The following is a 12,427-nucleotide window of genomic DNA, read 5'->3' on the forward strand; positions in this document are numbered from 1 at the left end:
AAACTGCTTCTATCCACCAGTCACTGCTCACCTTGCTTCATTGACCTTTACTGCCAATACCCAGCTTTAGTACCTAAAAATAAACACAAAGAACAATGCTGCAATGTAGCCACCATTCACACCTCCCCTGCCAAGACCAACACCAACCAACCTTCTTCTTCAGGCAGTGGAGGAGGAGAACACCCTCACCCAGGATGGGGCCCTCTGCCACAGATTTAATCCATCTGCATCTGAAAGTCAGTACAAAAGTCAGAGCACTGCAGGATAACTTAAAACCTCCAGGCATCTTGTGCCCACCTAAAAATACCCTCTACGCTCCCACTACACCCTACACTGCAAACTTCAAGTCCCCGGGACATGCCCTATTACCCCTACACCCAGGCTACGCAGCAGGGCAGAGCAGCGCAGGGCCAAACGCACACCAACACCCGTGACACAGGACACCACAAACGAGAAGGACGCAACAGCGAGAGAAAAGGCTTGGCAAGAAGAAGGACCCTGAGGGCCGAGAGAATGCGGAAGGAGATGACCGAGGTAAGACCGATGTAGAGCCGATGACGCTCAAAGAACCCGGCAGCAAGAAGACGCCAGCAGAACTGCTTCGTCCGAGAACCGCAAAGATGGATGCCCGAGAAACCTACGGTCAGATACCTCGACCTAGCTCGGCATTCTTACAATGCCTACTCCGCCACAATGGATCATTGCGGTGCACAGCTGTCAGTACAGCTCAGAACAAGACCTGAAAAGACCTGGGACCGGATGCTTCTGAAGAGAGATGTGATTCTGATGTGCGTGCGAGGTCCCAAGTCAAAGCCACCGAGCTGAGGAATAGGGAGGTATTAAGAACGATGCCTGGTGTTTCCGAGAGGCTCCTCGAAGGGCTAAGGCAGAAGATATTGCATGTGAGACGCCCAAAAGACACAGAGTGCACAACAGACAAGTGACTCCACATGGCCTGGGACTGCTCTGCCCTGCACACCTCAGCACTGTGATCAAAACGGAGACTTTCCCTCGATGTGGCCTAAAGGGTCACATCTGGGCCATCCCGGTCTGCAGAGCTGACTCCAGACCCCTCTCCGCGAGTTCCCACCCGGCACCCTGCTTTCATCCCCTCTGTGGCTCATAGCCCTCCACTTATCTCTGGGACTTCCGGGAACGAGAATCTGCGTCGGGTGCAAAGGAAGGCCGTCCTGCCCTTGGGGAATTCCCTGCTGTCCCCGGGCTGCTGTGTCTCAGTCAGCTCTCACAAAGAAAACCAAACATCAGGGCACGGTCTCAGCAGAGCTGTTTGCCGCTCTGTAAGGGGGTCTCAATGTAATACGAGCAGAGCAGCTGGAACACACAAACAACAATGGATGCTTAGAGTTACACCAGAAACACCACTGCCCTAACCACACAAATACATGAACTTTGAAAAAGAAAACTCAAAAAAAATTGCACCAAAAAAAGCCAACTCTGATGACCCATAATCAAACTACTAAATATAATGAAAATAATACCTCGTCCAATTCCTTTAAAAAAACTCAAATATACATCCAGAACCTCCCCAAACTTAAAAAGGCCTGTCTCTAACCAAACAAAAAGCAAAATCCCATGTGTTTTGAAATACATAAACATATTAACCTAACACATCAGAACCACAGAAATTTAAATCCCAGTCAACACTAGTATGCCATATACAATAATCCCATCACTACATACAAAATCAAAATCCACTTCTATTACTAACACAGCAAAAAAAATCACAACTGTTAACTGTAATAAAACCTAAAAAAACTAACTAAAAATAAAATTTAAAAGTCCCACTGTAACTAAAGTGCCAAAACCCCTCAAACATTTAAAATAACTACTACAAAAAGGCCCTCTACCCACCACACCACCAACATCACATAAAACAAATAAATTACTCTCTTCATACAGCACACCCACATAAAAAAGCCTAAATGTCCCTAAAATCTTTCAAGTAATCACAAATTAACCCCCCAAAAAATCTTTATTACCATTAACAAAAAAAAACCAAAAAATGAACACAAACTAAAAAACTCCACCATACAAACAAAGAACACTAGAGTCTTTTCACTAACAATTCTTATCACATCATAAAAATAGAACAAAAACTGGAAACAACCATAGAGAATTCCACACAGCAAATCACAAAAACTAGCAGAAGATATAAATCAATCCAACTTGCTGAACTCAAAACTGACCTACAACTGACCCTAAACACAACTAAAAAAACCTACACTAACTCATAAATAATAACCACTACTCTATAAAATAACTAAAAAACCCAAACTAATTAACAACATGAAAAAATCTAAACTAGTAAACAGTGTCGCTGTGCGTGTTTTCCTAAACCCCAGGGCACGCAGCGACATTCAGGGGTGCGACACCTTCCCCCGGGGAGCTCTCACTTCCCCACCGGGACTCTGGTTCAGCCAGTCTATGCGCGCAGAGACAAAGTGAAGACGAGACGGGTCTTGGGGTAAACTAAGGAGATTTATTACAGGTATAACTGAAGCATAACAACTAAAAGCTGGACCCCAAAGACCGGGGGCACGTGTCCTCCCGTGCGTTTTATAGACAGGGCAATACAAAGCAAGCAACCAATGAAAATGCACTCAGGGAGGGGTTTAGGGCAGGGAGTACAGAACAAAATCCAATGGGAATAGCAGAAGCAGTGTGATGATATGAAACAGCAAATGATATATCGATTTAAGAAAGACTGGCAGGGAAAGCTCTAGAAATAGAGGCAGGGGCACAGAGGATTGACACCTAACAGTATGTATAATTTAAATCATAACACACAAATGAAATAGAAAGCTAGCTTGAAAACTTAGAGTAGAAAATCCACACCGCAACAAAACAGGAATGTCACTACCCCAAAAAACTACCTAAAAAATCCACCATATCACTGCCATGTTTGCAAAAATAAAACAAATAAGACCCACCAAAACAACAAACAAATCATGCCGCAAATATAAAAATATCACAAATAAACTTAACAACACCAAAAATATTATTCCTAATTCAATAAACCCATAATGCCTCAAACCATCCAAACAAAAAAATCACCTATATATACACACAAAACCAAAAGATCAATTTAACCATGAACAGTATCTCCCAAATTATCTGAACCTATCAAACATATACTGCAACCAAATAAACCAAATGAATAAACCCTTGCAATAAAAGAAACAATAATCCAACCACATGTATTAGAAAATCCTAACAAATTAACTACATCACACTACCTCAAACCAACCAAAACACTACATACTCACCGCAATAACAATAAACACCACTAAATGACTGAAAGCAGACCCTGTACCTCATATTACATCCCATTACACCATGGTAAGCCTTAGAAAGCATATCCTTTAACATATCATACCCCATAAAAAAAAACAAACAACAAAACCCAGTCTAAAAAAAAAAAACATGATCAACACCTGAAGTAAGAAATACAACATTAAATAAATAGACCGTATCCCTTATCATACACCATCAACAAACAAAATAAATCTACACAGTGAAATAGTAAAAACCACCTTAAAAAAACTAAACAGAAAAAACTTTTAAATATTAAAAGCTGCATCCAACAAAACACCCAAATCTCCATCACCCAAGCCAGCCCTACCCAATCTGAATCCCTACATACAATAAATAAAAACAAAACCTCAATAACATTTATCAGAAGTCTATTTAAAAAGCTACTCGAATTAATTCTATCTCAAATACAAACAAACTCATCCATTAAGTTATCTTCACTCAAAAACTAAATTACATCTAATAAATACAACCAAAAAATAAAGCAAAACACTATATACCACCAAAAACCATAATATTTAATAAAAACCACATTTAAATACTACTATTCATTAAAATCCTAGGCAAAGGGGGGTTTTCACCAATTTAAACACAGACAATAACAAAACAGGAGTTTCTTCCCTCAATTTAAACTTCCTTTGTCCTCATAACCCCCATTTTTTTCAGGGGCAGCAGGGAGGGATTAGCAAGATAAAATTGAAAAGCAAAAGGTGAAAGTCCCCTGTACAAACCCACACTGGCTCACCGGCTGCTGCCCCGTCTAGCACAAAGGTTTGCCCCCCAGCACCTCCTTCAAGCAAAGCCCCACACCCAAGTGCATCCAGTTGCTCCCCCAGACCCAATGAGAGGCTCTCACCATCACTCCATGAGACATGCCTGGGAGGCCACCATAAGCCTCTCTCTTCCAGCAGCTCCATGCGGAACTGAGCTGAGGCAGCCCCTCTTAAAGCAGCCTCGGGAGGACCCGCCCCCTCATCATCGTTACAGCACCCAGCTGTCTTTGTTCCCTGTCCTCATCATTCTCATAGCTGACACCTGTGGCTGCTGCCGCTCTGAGTGTGAGGGCAGGGGGGACTTGCTGCTCATTCCCTAGACAGTTCACTGTCAGCACTTGACACACTGGGGCACCAGACTTTCCTTGCTATGGATAAGGATCCCTCTTCTCCTGCAAGTGCCCAAGGCTGAAATTTGGATTCCACCTCCAAAATTCTGTGTGTGAAGTTCATCATTCCTAAGGAAGTTCCTAAGGAAATTCCCCAGCAATCATTAGCCTTCATTTACAATTTTTCCTTTGGAATCATTACTAGCTTGTCTGTCTGTAGAAGCATTTCATTGAGAGTTCAGGAGCTGGGTTGGCTTGTTTATGATCTAGCTGATAAGCCCAGGCTAAATCCAAACAGCCAGAATGACAGGGAAATATGGAGACAGTTTATAAATACTGCTCCCCTCGCGTGCAACTTAGTTCTTCATTGCACAAGGGGCAAGTATGGAATTCAGATGTTCTCTGCATATCTCCAGCTCAGACACTTCCACATCTGCAGCAGTGCCTCACAGAGCCCCGGCCCCCACCCCGAGCCCTCCCCGCCCTGCCCGAGTTGTAGGTGGGACCATCGCCCGCGGCCCCGCCCCTCTCCTCCGGGCCGGCCCCGCCCCTCTCCTCCGAGCGGGCCCCGCCCCTCTCCTCCGGGCCGGCCCCGCCCCTCTCCTCCGGGCCGGCCCCGCCCCTCTCCCCCGAGCCGGCCCCGCCCCTCTCCCCCGAGCCGGCCCCGCCCCTCTCCCCCGGGCCGGCCCCCCCTCACACTGGAGCCCAGCCCGGGCTGCTCCCGGGCTGGGCGGAGCTCGGGGCACTGAGGCAGAGCCGGGAGTGGGACTGGGGGTTTCTCGTTCGGCTCCTCTCGGTGTCGGCTGGGGGTCCCGAGAGCAGCCGCCTCTCCCCCGGCGGGCGGGCTGTGCGTCTGGGGGCCGGAGCACCGGGGCGGCGTTGGGCCCGGGACTGGGACCGGGATGGCGGCGGGCGGCAGGAGCCGCTCCGGGCCGGGCACTGGGGCCGAGCCGCTCTTGATCCGCCCGCAGCCGGGGCTGTGCTGGGGCATTGGGGAAAAAGAAATCTGTGGCACAGCTCATTTCCTCTCCCAGCTTGGCTTCTGTGTGATCGTCTGCGACTCCACCTGCTCCCCTGGGCTTTTCAACCCGTGCAGCTGGAATGACCTGCCCGCTTCTAAGCACGACAAACAATAATGGGACAGCTCTCTGCATCAGGCAGTGGAGCCTCGCTGCAGTGTCCCAAAGGTGCAGCAGTGCCCAGCATCTCTGGCTGCAATTTGAGGCGTCCCAGCGTAGCCCCTCTCTGGTGTTCCTCTGGAGCTGACACTTCCCAGCCTCCCTGACCAGGGTTTGGGGGTCTCAGCACAGGCCCCTAGCACATCCTGCTGCTTCTTCAAGTCCTGTTGAACCAGGAGGATTTTTGGGAGGTAGAGGCACCCAAAGCCAGCAGAACTGGCCTAAACCCCTTTTTGGGGAAATCTCTCTTCTTTCTTCCTCACCGAATTCCCACTGTCAAAACCCAGCCTGAGGCTCAGCTCCCCATCCCCTCAATCTCTCCAAGGAATTGGGCTTGGATTTCCCAATCCAGCAGAGTGGGAATGCTGCTGTCCTTACTGGATATCCAAATTGCAGTAATTGCTTAAGAAATAATTGAACGACATTAAAGGAATGAAGAGAAAATAAATCAGAGCTGCCAGCCCCAAGGGCCGTCCAAGGGATTCTCAAACCCCTTATCAATGATATGCTTTAATTAAACAACTCAAACCAAGTAACATCACATTGATACAGTAAGATTCTTTTTCATTGACTTATAGATCAATATTGCACAGGGTAAAACCCTTCTAAAGCCGGAAACTCTTTTAAGAGATATGCAGGGCACAGCTGCAGAGAGTGTCGTGGGATTCAGGGGAGAAAACCCCAAAGTTTTCAGTCTTTAGCATCTTCCACTGGGTTGTCATTGACAGCAAACACGGCTTCAGCCTTGGGAAGACATGGAGAGTCAGAGATTTTGCAGATCCTGGTCTCACCTCAGCCTTTTAGCAGCTACAGTCTGCAAGGAGAGAGAAGAAAATGGGTCAGAATGGACAGCCTACTTCCAGAAAATCATCCCAATTCAGAAAGCGTTAAGTAGAGCTGTAACAATCTCTCCAAGGTCCATTTCCCTGCCCACTGAGGGCTCTAAGTTGAAGCACAGGCTGGACCTGCTGTGGGCAGACTTGCAAAGCCCACAAGTAAAAGCTACTGGGCCAATTCCATTAAACATTCCAAAATCAAGCTCCTGGGATGCGACCATCTCTTCTGTCACCTTCAAACATCCAGAAGGAGCTCTCTTGCAGTTGAGCAGCATTCAAAAACTTGTTAGAGCAGAAACTGCCTCACAAATTACACTGGAGTAATGTAGGCTCCTCTGGCAGATATGTCAATAACAAAATGGTGTAGTTACCTGAACAGAAAGGGATGTAAGACCCATTACTACGGGCTAAACTGGAGCACTACTTCAAACTGGGGCAGTGAAGATGGTGGGTAGGAGCTTTTCTAAGAGATGCGGTGCCTACCAGTGGGGCAGAGTGGGGAAATTCATTCTGAGTTTTTGGAGAAAACTTTAAATCTCACAGTAGTAATGCTAAGCAGTGTTGGGTAACAAAAAAACCAAAACAAATCCCAAACCCAAAGAAAGGGCTCAAACCTGATCTCAGCAATTCTTTCCATTCGATTCTCTCCTCGCTCCTTTCATCCTGTGAAAGCTCACCTGGTTCTAACATTCTCTGTCCACACAGTAACTCTTTCCAGCCTTGGTCAGTGTCAGAGCCACACACTCAGCTTTGGCTGGACAACCTTCAGCTTCCACAGTCCACTTCCTCAGGCTGTTCGCTCCCAACTCTTCCGACCTGCAGTCACAAGATTTTAGTAGAGCAAAACATCAACTTGATTTACCATGATTAATTTGTGATTAATATTTCAAGATAAAGTTACAGCAAAAGCATTAAGTCCATTTCCACAGGAGGCAGAAGAAACATGGCTAAAAGTTAAATGAAGATCTAGAGAAGTGAATCGGAACTAACTAGAAACATCATATCAAATTTCTGAGACAGAAATAGGAACCTAATGCTGTGCTTGATAAACAGAAAATGCTAACTACCAAGAAAACTGAAGGAAAAGTGGCTAAAAGTCTTGCAGAGCACAAGACAGCAATTACAGGAAGCAGTCCAGTACATGTTACAATGCACTGAATTGCTCTGGGTGGAATAAGCTGTTCTGCAGAAACCATTGAAGCATATTAAGACTTCTCAGAGGTGATTTCAACAAAGAATGATGTAAGGTTAAATCTCACCCTGTGCGGCACCTCTTGCAAGACAGCTGGACTTTCGAGAGGAAGCGGCTCCTCGTGAATGAGAGCTTGCTTTTCCAGGGTTCCTGGCCTAGAGCTGAGATGCCACAGGTTACATCATGCACTTCCCACACTGAAGCCAAAAATCCAAATACAGCACTCCTTCAGAACCCTGAGAGATAGCCCTGGATTCTGGGAATACGGGATACAGTGAAAAATGGCACCAAGACACCAAGAACAGTGCAGTGCTGGCTGGCAGAAGCAGCATCCCTTTGCCAGAAAATGCCATTCTGCAGCCAGGTTACTGCTTTAGAGAATTTTACTGCCATGCAATAAAAAAAGTATTCTAGTGGTGGAATGAAGGAAAAAAATCCCCAAACCACTGTCCAGAGTACGAGGGTGAATATCCACAGCAATACAGCAAAATAAATGGGAACTTCAGAAAAAAATTAGAGACATTAATACCAGTCCAGATGAACAACCACTGTCTATTAGAACAATGCCTGCACAAAAGGACTCTGGTGCGGAGCCTTAATTGAGGATACAGTTTTTAATAACCACTTTGAAGTGCTACAAACAAACTAAACCTGAGCACACTTTCATTTTCTAGACAGATTTTAAGACAGCTGAGTGAGAGTCTCAAGCACGTACTCAGTTGTCAGAGTTGCCTTTGCCCATCTTAGCAAGGACAGAGCAGATGTGGCCAGCACAGGGCAGAGCCACCCCAAGTCCTGCCCGAGCCCCTCTGGCCACACTCCCTGCTGATCATGCGGACCCCTAACAGGCTCCAGCCAGGCCTCTTTGGTGCTTGGTTTGTGAACTCTTCCAATCAAATGCGAAGGAACCCTCCAGTGCCCTGGACCTGGTGATATTTTCTGGGCTGGAATGCAACTTCCCACACAAAAGGCAGGCCAGGTTGGTTTGTTTTGGTTCTTTTTCTAGGATGTGCCTTACACAGGTGATGTTCCCTACAGCTGAGCACTGGGATGCCAACAGCACCAATACAGAAAACCACCGTGGGACAGAGCAGCAGAAGACGCTCCCTCCAGCCTTGCCAGAGATGTAACAGGAGCACCCTCAGTGCCATGCCTGGTGAGTGCAGTGGAGCTGGCAGGCTGACCCATAAACATTCTGCACTTACCTTTCAACAGAGTCAGTACGGACACAGAACAAATCCCTCTTGCAGTCGAGATGCCTTGAGGCGTGCATGTATCTGCTGCCAAGGGTCCTGGAGCAGCCAGAGCAGAGTAGGGTTTCTACCATGCTGCAAGCAAGGAATAACATTTATTCAGAAGAAAATAAAAGGAGGCACCTCTCCCCATCCCTTTTCTTAAAAATAAAAAAAAAATTTTAAATCATGCATTAGAACTTTTTTAACCTTTCATTCATGCTTTACACAGTGTAAATGATGAGCACTCATCTTTTAGCCTGAATTTGCATCAGCTCCTCAGGCTGGCTAACCTCAGCAAGACCAAGACCATCAGAATCGCTGAATTGTGGAAGGGGCCTTCAAGCTCACCCCATTCCACCCCCGGCCCTGGGCAGGGACAGCTTCCACTATCCCAGGGTGTTCCAAGCCCCGTCCAACCTGGCCTTGGGCACTTCCAGGGACACAGGGGCAGCCACAGCTTCTCTGGGGAACCTGTACCACGGCCTCACCGCCCTCGCAGGGAAAAATTTCTTCCCGACATTTAATCTAAAGCTGCCTCCCTTGTCCATCACTACATGTCCTTGTGAGAAATCCCTCTCCCTTAGGCCATACGCGGCTTGTACAGCCCACCCCAGATAAGTGCTCCAGGGGCTCTCGGGCCACACGAGCGCTCCGGGCCCTTTGCCGGTCCCCAGCGCCGGGAACCCCGACTCCCCCGGGACTGTGTCCAGCCAGGCCCGGCCCTCACCATCCGCACTCTCCGGGGAGCTCGGAGCCCTTCCGCCCCGGGTCCGCGGCGACGCTGGCGGCCGCAGCTGCGGCGGGAGGCAGGGCAGGAGGCACGGCGGCAGCGACCGCGGCGGCACGGGGGTGGCAGCGCTGGTACTCACTGCGCAGCAGGATGGGGCCGCTGTCCTCGACACTGAACCCCAGGTGCGGGTGTCGCCCACGGGGCGCCCGCAGCCGGCGCACATGAACACCATGGGCGTGGGGGCCGCGTCCGCCCGCCGCTCCTGCTGCTGCTGGGCCCGGTCGGCGCCCGGCTGCAGCAGCGACAGCGAGCGCTCCAGCTCCGGGCACAGCGCCATCGCGTCCCGGCCGCCCGCCCGCCGACCGGCCGGCAGAGAGCCCGACAGCGCCTTGGAATCGCCCGCCGAGAAGGCGGCAGTGACGGCGCACACCGCCCCGGGACCGCCCCGGGACCGCCCCGGAACTGCTCCCGTTTTTTCTTCCTCTTTTTTTTTTTTTTTTTTTTTTTTTTTTCCCCTCTTCCTTCTGTCAAACAAAGAGGAAAGATGTCTCGAATACACCTGCAGCAGAGCCTTGGTTCGGCCGCGGCTATAGGGTCCAAACCCTATATAAACCCTATATAAACGTTACTTCCGCCCGTTGTAGCCGCCATCTTGGTTGTGGTGAAGACACATCCGGTAGAGCCGCCATCTTTTTTGTGGCACCCCCGAAGGCCCCGGGTAGCTGGTTACTCAGGCGCCTCACCAAAATGGCTGCCGCAACCGCACCGCGGCGCGGCACAGCGGGCACACAGCTCCCTCGCGCCGGGAAGCGACGCTGAAAATTGTTCCTGAGCGGCGCCGTTTTCGGGGTCGGGCGCAGGCAGTTGGGTCGACGCCCATGGGTGGTCCTTGTGTTTTCCCGCCTTTTTTGGCCGCCGTCTTTGGAAGGTCGAAGGCGGCTCGACGAGCCGCCATCTTGAGCGGGGCATTAGGTGGCTGCCCATACTTCCGGCTGCCATCTTGTTTGTGGCTGAAACCATTTCCTGTTGGGCCGCCATCTTTGTTGTGGCACGGCCGAAGGCACCCCGGTTTTAAAGGGGGGTGCCTGACAAAATCGAGAAAGGAGAAATCAGAAAGGAAAAAATTAGAAAGGAAAACATTAAAAAGGAGAAAAATTAAAAAGAGAAAAATAAAAAATAAAAAATTAAAAAGGAAAAAATTATAGTGGAAAAAATTATAGAGGAAAAAATGACAAAGGAAAAAATGACAAAGGAAAAATTACTAAGGAAACATTAAAAAATACAAAACAACCGCAAACATAAAAATAAAACATAAATCTAAATAAAAATTTAAAAGGTATTGAAAATAAAATAAAAAGTGAAATCATAACTATAAAATATAAAAGTAAACTAAAAATCGAAAAATTAAAAATTTGAGGAAACATTAAAATATTTTTTAAAAGTCAAAATAAAAAAACATGAAAATCTAAAACACAATAAAATAAAATAGCATGAAAAAATACAACAATAACAACAACAAAGGAATTCAATAAATGCAGCTCTCCCCTCCTTCCACTGCCTAACACAGCTCCAGGAGTGTTCTTGACTGTGATGCAGGGATAGGGAAAACAAACCCAGTGCCTCCCACAAATTCAGGTTTTCTAGACAACCCCCAGTTTTACTGGGAAACCAATTCTAGCCAAGCCAGCAACTCCCCTGGGATGAACATCTGCAGTACCGCGCTGTGTCCACAGGGCGGCAGCACTGGGACGGGCACGGGGCAGAGCTGCAGCACCGCGCTGTGTCCACAAGGCGGCAGCACTGGGACGGGCCCGGGGCAGAGCTGCAGTACCGCGCTGTGTCCACAGCAGACAGGGACCCCCGAAGAGAACGTGCACAGAAACCCCCTAAAAGAAACGCCCCGAAAGACACCCGGCCGCCGCTTAAAAGAGAACCCCTGCCACCAAGCAAATTCAAACCAAAAAACCCCCTCTGTTTTAAGCTCTATTCCATTATTTCTTTACATTTATTATTTTAATATTGATAATTACCATGTCTTTTTTCTAGTCATATCTATGGATGTAATATATAGACTACTGTATATAATATAAGTAATGAGAAATATTATAGATTGCATTTACTTACGATATTATTTTTCATATTTATATTTGTTTTATTATATATATTCATATTTTTGTACTTAGTTTTTAAAATTCGTGTTTATTGCTGTATGTTTTAAACTCTATTAATTCAGTAACCTAAACACGACAGCACCCCAATTAAGCAGAATTACATTAGCCTGGTTTTCTAAGGGAGAAAGTGGTTTTAAATTAAAATAATATTGGTATAATTTCTCTTTCTCTGTTCTTTTGTGGGGTTGGTGGATTTTTTTTTTTTTTTTTATGTTGTTTGTTTTGTTTTGGATTTCTTTGTTACTAAACAATGAGAGTTACAAGATCAAGTCTACTTTGTTTTCTCGCTACCTGTGAAATACACCTCGACTTCAAGGTAATGTTCCTGATCCTGTAAATGGCTACAATGAGAATTGTTCGGGGGAAAAAGGAAAAAGAAAAAAGAAGGCCCCTTGGTCTTTAGAGCTTTCTCTGTTCAGGATTTCTAATTTAGCAGAAAATACAGAGATTTCTCTAGCTGCACTCTCAATTCTATCCGGACGTGGAGTGGACATGGATTTCATTTGTCACCTCCTCTGTTCCCACCAGCCAAACTTCTACATACTTGGGCTATAAAAAAGTAGATAAAAGAGTAGAGAGAGAGGAAAAAACCAAACCAAACCAAACCAAACCAAACCAAACCAGACCAAACCAAACCAAACCAAACCAAA

This window comes from Prinia subflava, unplaced genomic scaffold (genome assembly GCF_021018805.1).
Source record: "Prinia subflava isolate CZ2003 ecotype Zambia unplaced genomic scaffold, Cam_Psub_1.2 scaffold_71_NEW, whole genome shotgun sequence".
Classification (NCBI taxonomy): domain Eukaryota; kingdom Metazoa; phylum Chordata; class Aves; order Passeriformes; family Cisticolidae; genus Prinia; species Prinia subflava.